General features: G+C 38.4%; 1 protein-coding gene across 3 annotated transcripts in view; it reads left to right on the plus strand.

Annotated features, from left to right (window-relative positions):
* Window positions 1-7,961, plus strand: part of FOXG1 (forkhead box G1) — a 29,229-nt gene extending 21,268 nt beyond the window's left edge. For 2 of the 3 annotated variants that reach the window (XM_078335981.1, XM_078335982.1), the window contains exon 4: window positions 7,223-7,961. The gene's annotated coding sequence lies outside the window, so the exon portion shown is untranslated. Of the gene's footprint in view, window positions 1-5,285; window positions 5,387-7,222 lie in introns of all 3 variants that reach the window. The other variant, XM_078335983.1, reaches the window with a different exon arrangement.
* Window positions 7,962-10,716: the final 2,755 nt, after the last annotated feature.

The raw sequence follows: 10,716 nt of genomic DNA on the forward strand, positions 1-10,716 counted from the left end.
GAAACACAAAAATAATTATTTCACTGGATTGGTTCCAGGAGCCCAGAATATGCGTGGCCCCTCTATTCTCCAAACTGGTCAATGACCTTCTTTATCCACTTCTTCAGGTGGAACACGTGTGTGTAGACGTCATATTTCCCATCCCAGTTACAGCCTTCAATCCAAGAGACAGTGCCCATTTGATACCAGCAAATGGGTTAAAGGGATTTTTCATGACAAAGGGTCCCTCCCCCCCCACCCCCACCTGGCACCAGCACCATTGTCACCTTCACAGGCATCCCCTCCTTTCCCTTCATCAGGCTGGTAACCAGCACAGAACATGTCAGTGATGCGGATCTGGGTGGAGGCCTTGCAGACTGGCCTCTCCTATATATATATATAATTTTAAAAACATATATATACATATATATATATATATATATATGTTTAAAAAATTATTTTGTTTTGATACAAACAAAATAAAATTTTAAATATATATAGGTTTTGAAATTTTATTTTGTTTGCTTGTTTGTCTTGCCCTGTTGTCCAGGCTGGAATGCAGTGGTGCGATCTCAGCTCACTGCAACCTCCACCTCCCGGGCTCAAGTAATTCTCCTGCCTCAGCTTCCTGAGTAACTGAGGTTACAGGCGCCCATCACCACATCTGGCTAATTTTTTGTCAAAGAGGTTCTCACTATGTTGCCCAGGCTGGCCTGGAATTCCTGACCTCAGGTGATTTGCCTGCCTGGGGCTCCCAAAATGTTGGAATTACAGGCCTGAGCCACCTGCACCTGGCCTGAAAATATTTTCTTGAACTTCTTTATACATATGAGGTAAAATGCTGTGATTTTTAGATATAGAGTTTTATCAACTGTCAGGCTGTAATACAGTGGTGCCATCTCGGCTTACTACAACCTCTGCCTCGCAGGTTCAAGTGATTCTCCTGCCTCCGCCTCCCTAGTAGCTGGGATTATACATGTGTGCCACCATGCCTGGCTAATTTTTTGTATTTCAGTAGAGACAGGGTTTCACCGTGTTGCCCAGGCTGGTCTCAAACTCCTGAGCTCAGGCAATTCTCCCGCCTCCTCCTCCCAAAATGCTAAGATTACAGGCATGAGCAACCCTGCCCAGTATTTTGCTTTTAAAAGAGTTTTATTTGATAAGAGGTCAAGACCTTTTGAAATGAATTTAAATTCTCATAGTGAATTTGAGGGAGAAACTAAGACTCCTCTTTGCTTTTCCTCCTGCTCTATTATAGTTTAACTATTGTGAACCTTAATTCAGTTCTGTGTTGTGTCTTCTGCATCATTTCGCAGTTTTTGCTCTCTATAATAACTTTTGTTTTTAAATGCCAAAGGAATTTTTTTGTAACCAGTTAAAAGTTGTGAAGTTGTGAGACTGAATTCAGTCAATCATCCTGTATTAAATGCATTATCTACTGAGTACAAATTCTGTAACCAACAGTCTGATTCCTAGAGCATTTAATGACCCATGTTCATTGACAGTAAGATACTGAAAATGTACAGTCAGTGAGCTAGTAATCATGACAGTAATTTGAAATGTTATAGCTGCAAGTCAATATAAAGTAATTTTATTTTCTTTTTTGAGACAGAGTCTCTCTCTGTCACCCTGGCAGGATCTCAGCTCACTGCAACTTCCGCCTCCTGGGTTCACGTGGTTCTCCTGTGTCAGCTTCCTGAGTAGCTGAGATTACAGGCACACCCGCCATGCCAGCTTTTTTTTTTTTGGATTTTAGTAGAGATGGGGTTTCACCGTGTTGTCCAGGCTGGTCTGTAATTCCTGAGCTCAGGCCATCTGCCCACCTCAGCCTCACAAAGTGCTAGGATTACAGGTGTGAGTCACCGCACCTGGTCTAGTGTGTTTATTAGCATCATTATTAAGAGGTGTCAGAGGGATACAAATAAGACCTGCTCCTACCCTCTAGGAACTTACAATCTGGTTGGGCAAAATAATGAAATGTAAATTGACAGAAACAGCTACTAAACAATATTCAGTGTCTGGCATATTGAAGGCATTAAGTAAATAATTACCTCACAATAATTGCAGTCCTGCCATTCTTAGACTAGAATATGATATTAATAAGAAGTAAAGAAGAAATAATTAGTAAAACTATAGGAAATGAATTTGTCCTGTATATGTCACACATGGAGATTGGAATATGCAAGTTGTTTGTGTGTGAGAGAGTAAAGGGGACATAAGATGAGAAAGATATTTGATGAGATGGAGTTTGGTGGTAAATTGTACAAAAACTTAAAGACCATTCAGAGGAGTTTCCATTTGACAGTAGAGATGATAACGACTTATGGTGGCCCTATGAGCAGAAGATGACCTGACTAAAATTGAGTTTTATTTTAAAAATGATTCTAGGCCAGGTGTGATCATTCACTTTGGGAGGCCGAGGCAAGTGGATCTCCTGAGGTCAGGAGTTCGAGACAGCCTGATGAACATGGTGAAACCCCAACTCAACTAAAAATACAAAAATTAGCCAGGGTTGGTGGCATGCACCTGTAATTCCAGCTACCCAGGAGGCTGAAGCAGGAGAATCGCTGGAACCAGAGAGGCAGAGGCTGCAATGAGCTGAGATCCCGCCACTGCACTCCAGCCTGGGTGACAGAGCCAGACTCCATCTCAGAAAAAATAAAACAAGAAGAAGAAGAAGAAGAACAAGAAGAAGAAGAAGAAGAAGAACAAGAACAAGAACAAGAACAAGAACAAGAACAAGAAGATTCTAACCAGCTAATGAATATAGGGAAAATTTCAAGAGAAAAGGAGAAAAGATTTTGGTGCAGTTCTGGAATGTGATACTGCTAGAAAATGGCTATAGTCAGAGCTATCATTAGGTCCCTTTTCCTCAATTTTTATACAATTGAAATTATATTGAAATGATGAAATCAAGAATGAATCTTGAATAAAACAAAAGCCAGAGTACCCCTGGAATCAGTACTACCCCCTTATTCTTCATTATTGATAGTGACAGGGGATGTTAGACATTGAGAGATGGAGACTAACCACAAAATATCATCACCAGTTAACCTCTAGATATGTTTTTTGCATTTAGCATATCTACCCATTATGTAGTTGCAGTGGGATGATTTTGTCTCTTCCCTCCCCTGGAAGACTTTTCATAATGTCTGGAGACATTTTTTAGTTACAGCACTTGTGGGCCCACTATTGACATCTAGTAGATAGAGGACAGGTATATTGCCGAACATCTTACAATTCATAGGACAGACCTCTACAACGACAAATTATCATGTCCAAAATGTCAGTTGTTTGGAGCTTGAAAATCCCTCAGTTATGGGAATGCAGCATGAGCTCCAAGTCTAGAGAGCTGCACTGAGTCCCAGATCTTAACTTCTATTATGGCAACAATTTCAGCCAAAGAAATGTTTTGCTTAGTGAGACGAGTATAACTCTGAATACGCCAGTAACTTTGCCTACCCTGAGGCCTTAGAAACAAGAAAAATCAGAAGGGTACCTGTTTGGATTTTCTACTTTTTATAAAATGAAGTTAGAAATCTTCCTTAAGGATTTGTCATCATCTAAATGTTATTTATTAAATTAATAAAATGTGCCTTTGGAGTTGCTTAGCAACTTATGGGAAGCTTGCTTTTTAGAAGTTTGTTTGTTTAAAACCTGGGTAGGTTGCATATTATTAGCTACATTACATAAATCAACAAAGAAATGTACACTGAAAACGGAACAAGATGTTTCAACACATTTTCTTCTCTCCTGTCTGGCAATTAAAACACTCTAATTGTCTGGTAGAATTGCATCAAGTACTCGACAAACATTATTTATGTATGAAACTTCAACATAATATTGAGTATGTAAGAGAACCAAAGGGGAAAAATTAAGCAGGTTTGTCATAAAGTATGTGTTTATCTTAACCTTTCTTCTTCAAAAATCTTATCTACTAAGTACTTTTATCAGACACTAATTATATGCTTTCTGAATAGAATTTATCCAACACCCTTCAGTGCCTGCACCGTTTAATCATATCTCATTACATCTACCTAATCCATATCTTTTTCACATTGCCAGGGCTCATTAACAGTTTTAAAAGCCAATCGTGGACATTATCATTCCTTGTATTGAAAATAATGCCAATAATGTCGTATTTCTAAAATAAAATGTATTTTTAAATTTTTTTTTCTGAAACCATTTCTTTTTTAAATATTAATGAGAAATTAACTTTCAAATATGCATTAAACTAGCAGGACTGGTAAGATGTGCCTGAAAACCCTGAAGCACCTTTTCAAAGAAGTTATTTTTATAAGCTGTTTTAACAGTGAATCATCAGTCACTTTGAAGGGAAGTGATCCTTGATTAACGGTTGGCTGATATTGTGTTTCCACAGATGTGTGGCAGCAATACAGGTGCTATGCATGAAACAGTACAGGTGATTTACAGGATATATGCACTTTCTTTTACTGATTGAAAAAGGTTAAATGCTTCTTCATCTTTACATATTACCCCCATTTAATAAAATGTCTCACTGAAATAATGCACTATGGGCACTGTGTTTCCCATAAATTTAAAGAAAACATTGTAAATTTGGCTAGTGTTTTATTCCTTTCCATTTCATGCTTTTAGAAAAGAAAAACCTTACAAATTTGTAGTTACGTTACTAAAGTAGAGCATCAGGATAATGACTTTTTAAGACTTGAAAGTCAAATCTTGTCTCTCAGAATATAATTACATAGGACTAACAAGTTATTCTCTAAAATAGAAGTTTTCTTCACCATTATAATCATGCTTGAGATTCTTTCTTGAAAGTAATCAGGAAAAGTTTAATGGTCCATTATTTATTTATTTATTATGTACATGCTGTTAAGTTACAGAGTTCAAAAAAACCACTAACAAAAAGTCATTGTCCAAAAGTACAGTTTTTTGAGGTGACATGCTCCTGTAATCCCAGCTACTCTGGAGGCTGAGGTGGGAGGATCACTTGAGCCCTGGAAATAAAGGCTGCAATGAGCTATGATTGTGCCACTCCACTTCAGCCTAGGCAACAGAGACCCTGTCTCAAAAAAAAAAAAAAAAGAAAAACAAGGTACAGTTTTTTTTTTTTTTTTTTTTTTTTTTTTTTTTTTATAGAGACGGAGTTTCACTCTTGTTACCCAGGCTGGAGCGCAATGGCGCGACCTCGGCTCACTGCAACCTCCACCTCCTGGGTTCAGGCAATTCTCCTGCCTCAGCCTCCTGAGTAGCTGGGATTACAGGCACGCGCCACCGTGCCCAGCTAATTTTTTGTATTTTTAATAGAGACGGTGTTTCACCAGGTTGATCAGGATGGTCTCGATCTATTGACCTCGTGATCCACCCGCCTCGGCCTCCCAAAGTGCTGGGATTACAGGCTTGAGCCACCGCGCCCGGCCACAAGGTACAGTTTTTAGATAAGTGTCCCAAGCTATTCTTCATTAGTAGTGGAGACAAAAATGAAGTTTTCATTTTTCTTTGAGTTATTTCCCACTCATTAGTTCTGCCAGATAGCAAAGATATCTTATCTCAAGTGTTTTATCAGGTGTTTCTTCAGTGTTTTTAGAATGTATATATTTTTTATTTTAGAATTTTTTGTTTCTTTTGAGTTGTCTTCATTACTATGGTTCATCTTGTTGTTGACCACAGAAACTTATTAAGCAGAATCAAGTGAAACCATATAGTTGCTGAATTTGGTTTGCAAACTTTTATAGTCATACAGTTGCTAAGAATTGAATAGAGTAATACAATTAGATGTTTAGGATCTATAAGATTTTTCTTTTTTATTTTTTAATTGCATTTTAGGTTTTGGGGTACATGTGCAGAACATGCAAGACATTTGCATAGGTACACACATGGCAGTGTGTTTTGCTGCCTTCCTCCCCTTCACACACATTAGGCATTTCTCCCCAGGCTATCCCTCCCCAGCTCCTCACCCCCCGCTGTCCCTCCCCTCTTCCCCCCAATAGACTCCAGTGTTTGGTACTCCCTTCCCTGTGTCTATGTGTTCTCATTTTTCATCACCCACCTATGAATGAGAATATGTGGTATTTCATTTTCTGTTCTTATGTCAGTTTGCTGAGAATGATGTTCTCCAGATTCATCCATGTCTTTACAAATGACATGAACTCATCATTTTTGATTGCTGCATAATATTCCACGGTGTATATGTGCCACATTTTCCCAATCCATTTTATCATTGATGGGCATTTGGGTTGGTTCCAGGTCTTTGCTTTGTAAACAGTGCTGCAATGAACATTCTTGTGCATGTGTCCTTATAGTAGAACGATTTTTCAAAACTCAGTAGGAATTTTCCTTTTCAAATTCCTTCCCTCCCTCCCTCCCTCCCTCCCTCCCTCCCTCCCTCCCTCCCTCCCTTCCTTCCTTCCTTCCTTCCTTCCTTCCTCTCCCTTCTTCCCTCCCTTCCTCTCCCTCCCTTCCTTTTTCTCCCTCCCTCCCTTCTTTCCTTCCTTCCTTCCTTCCTTCCTTCCTTCCTTCCTTCCTTCCTTCCTTCCTTCCTTCCTTCCTTCTTTCCTTCTTTCTTTCAAGTTTGGCTCTGTCTTCCAGGCAGGAGAGCAGTGGCGCAATCTTGGCTCACTGAAACCTCCACCTCCTGGGCTCAAGTTGTTCTCTTGTTTCAGCCTCCCAAGTAGCTGTGATTACAGGCACCCACCATCATCATGCCTGGCTAATTTGTGTGTGTGTCTGTGTGTGTGTGTGTGTGTGTGTGTGTGTGTGTGTGTGTGTGTGACCATGGTTGGCCAGGCTGGTCTCAAACTCCTAACCTCAGGAGATCCATCTGCCTCAGCTTCCCAAATATGTGAACCACTGCACTGGGCCCTTTTTATTTCTTTAATCATACTTTTTGTAGGATAACATTGCATATTGCTCACATATGCCCGAGTTGTTCACCTTCCTTTGCTTTACTGAAATAGCTTGATTATTCAGATCTTACCAAGTTTTTAGGGTGACATGACAGATAATACTTATTTTAATGGAATTTCCTACATTTTATTATCAATTAAATTAACTATAATAAGAAAAGTAAAACTTGGTGAACTTAAAAACATAGTAAATCATCATAACAATTTTAAAATTACAAACACAGTATTAATATACTTTAAAATTGTTTTTGCTTTGGTAATCTGGTTTTTATCTTTGTTTATTTCTCTTATTAAGAAATTTTGCCTTTCCTATACTGATAATCTTTTTCCTGTTTTTTTCATGTTGTTATTTTCAGAGATTTTCATTATTCAATACAGTGAAGGCTGGCATGATCATCAGCTTCGCATCAATTAATAACTACTCATCATTGTGCTGTTATCAATCAGAGATTTTCAAGTGTGAGTTCTCCAACTTAAAGAAAAGTAGCTGGATCCTGGAAGAAAGGCATTTGGAGAGGAACAACATTCATTATTTTATATTTATTTATTTATTTATTGTTTTGAGGCTGAATTTCCCTCTTGTTGCCCAGGCTGGAGTGCCATGGTGAGATCTTGGCTCACCGCAAGATCTGGGTTCAAACAATTGAAGGCTCCGCCTTCTGGGTTCAAACAATTCTGCCTCAGCCTCCTGAGCAGCTGGGATTATAGGCATGTGCCACCACTCCCAGCTAATTTTGTACTTTTAGTAGAGACAGGGTTTCTCCATGTTGGTCAGGCTGGTCTCAAACTCCTGACCTCAGTTGATCTGCCAGCATTGGATCATTTCCCAAAGTGCTGGGATTATAGGCATGAACCACTGCACTCAGCTGGAACATTCTTTACAGTGCTCATCATGTCTCCAGAGAAAGTTAATTCAGCGTTAAAAAACAAACAACAACAACAAAAAACAACTTCCCTCTACAGTATCTTCCAGGCTCTAAACTAGTAGACAGGTTCCTAAATTTATCCAGATCTCTCCCATGTCTGAATTCTTGGTCATCTTCCTTGCCTTTGGCTTCACAGGTAAAGAAGAAGTAATAATAAAGGAATAAAAATTATGTGTTTCTGTCTGGCTGACTCATTCCACTTTTTAAGCACCCAGTGGATTAATTAGTCTTATTGCATTTACTGTTTCCTACACACTTGTTTGTGGGAAGGGACTCCTCTTGGCATTTGCCTAGTTGGAAAAAGGAACACTAAGACTGTAGCCACTGGATAATGCTCTTGAAGTTCATGGCAGTGTGGCAGCATAAAGCTTGAACAAAGTTAGCTTTTTTATTGATGGAGTGCAACTGATATAGCATCATTTTTCTCCAACACTGTATGTCAGCTTTCAGTTATTCTGAACTACTTCATTCCAATGCAGTGGTCCTCGCCTATCATTGGTACCAGTTTGATACCATTATAAAGAAACATGGTACCTCTTATAGGAAGAGTTTAGAGAGTTTTGCTATAGTAATCAAGACGTGTGTTGTAATAATTAACTGAATTCTATGAACACAGTGTTTCTACCTGAAGTGAAAGAAAAAGAAAAAGAGAAATGAGTGGAAATGGCTATCCACTCATTTCTTGTGGATAGCCCGGATTTTTCAGTGTACATTCTTTTATCCTGGAATTATTTTCAATTCTTGTTGGTCCTTATAGATTATAATAAGAAAGTCAACCAGCAAGAAATTTGAAATAAAGAACAACAAATGAGACTGCCCTTTGATTGTTAAAATTGCAGATCAACAAAAAATAAATCAGCACAATATGCGCAAAGTTATTTTAACAGGTTAATTCCTATCCAGCAGGCTTTGACTAAAACTAATGGAAGGTATTACATATTTCCAGAAACAGAAAAGTTTAACCATGAAAACTATTAAAGGAAAGCCAGAAACGGCATAAGAAAACCCTGCTCAAATATGGTTCAGAGACTAGGGTGGGGACTTTATTCCATTGGACTTCAGTCCCAGTGACAAGGTCACTACTATTCTGAATTCCTATCAGGCTATTTAGTCTTGATGTTATTAAATATTCTATTCATAAAAATATTTTCATTCTGAATTCATGTTTTTCAAGAAATATTCTGGATTATTATTTAGATGTCAAAGTAGTTTTGCTCTTAGAAAATACATTAATCAGGGATGGGTACAGTGGATCTTGCCTGTAATCGTAGTGCTTTGGGAGGCCAAGATAGGAGGATCACATGAGCCCAGGAGTTCAAGACCAACTTAGTCAATGTATAGAGACCCTGTCTCTACCCCACTCTGCCACCCCCCAAAAAATTAGCCAGACATGGTAGCATGTGCCTGTAGTCCTAGCTACTCAGGAGGCTGAAGGAGGAGGATTGCTTGAGCCCAGAAGTTTAAGGTGGGAGTGAGCTGATCACACTACTGCACTCTGGCTCATGCAACAGATGGAAACCCTGTCTCAGAAAAGAAAAGATTAAAAGAAAATATGCTAATCACACACATTGCAAATATACTATTTTAGTGAGCAATGTTCTAGGCTTTTGGTGAGGTTTTACTCATACAGTTATTTGTCATGAATGAATAATTTCTGGGTAAAACATTTTTCTTTTTTTCTTTCTTTCTTTTTCTTTTACTTTTCTTTCTTTTTTTTGAGACAGAGTCTTATTTTGTCGCCCAGGCTAAAGTGCAGTGGCACCATCATGGCTTACTGCAACCTCCACCTTCCAGTCTCAAGTGATCCTCCAGCCTCAGACTCTTGAGTAGCTGGAACTACAGATATGCCCCACCACACTTGGCTAAGTTTTGTATTTTTTGTCGAGATTGGGTTGTGCTATGTTGCCCTGGCTGGCCTTGAACTCCTGGACTCAACAGTCAGCCTGCTTTGGCTTCCCAAAGTGCTAGGACTACAGGCATGAGCCATGGGACGCAGCCTATGATTTTCTTGCTGTGTATCCACTTTAATAGAAGGGTATTTTTTTTTGGCATATTGATAAAATCAGGGTGTAAAGTATCCAGTATGAGGAGCAAATCCAGGAGTACAATAAATTTGTCAACTTCAGGTTTTCCTGTTAGCCTTTCTTGTGATATGAAAAGTGCACATACAACTACATGTGCAGGGGAATCATTGAAGTAAGTTACCATTGTTCAAGCAATAATTTGTTGGTACCAAATATCACCCACAATGCAATTGTCTACCTTAAAAGAGCAGCCATAGAGTCAAAAAAAGACCTTTGGAATCCTAGATTCCCTATTTATTTGCTGTGAGATCACCTTTACTTTTCTACCATCAATTTCCTCTGTGTAAAGAGTATATTTATTAAAACTCCCTCACAGGGTCACTTCAAAATTAAAATACATAATTCACATAAATGCTTAGCACTGTGCCCAGAGTATGAATGTGAATGTAAAATAATGCTTTAACATTTATCACTAAGAGTAATAACATTATTATAATAAGATGACGTTGATTCAGGATATGATTTGGGAAGCACAATTTTGACAGGGACCAGTTGCAGAATATTTGAGATCTTAATACAGTTTCTAGAAATTATTTCTACTGTAATATTTAGATACAGTATGGTCACACCTTTGCCATCCTCTGAAGTATCAAATCTTATATTTATTCTTTATAATTCTTTATCATTTATAATATTTGAGGAATAGATAAATAAATGAATGAATAATCTTGTAGACTCTCTCAAATCTCTCAATGGCTTAAATACTATCAAGATTTCTTACTCTTTCATGTCACATTCCAGTGCAAGTTGGGGGAAAAGTGGGGTAAATCTGCTCCATTTAGTCCCATTTAGTAATTCAGGAACCTGAAAGTGACTCTGCCATTCTTTAGGGCTTTGGAG

The sequence above is a fragment of the Callithrix jacchus genome, chromosome 8 (genome assembly GCF_049354715.1).
Source record: "Callithrix jacchus isolate 240 chromosome 8, calJac240_pri, whole genome shotgun sequence".
In the NCBI taxonomy this organism is placed as follows: Eukaryota; Metazoa; Chordata; class Mammalia; order Primates; family Cebidae; genus Callithrix; species Callithrix jacchus.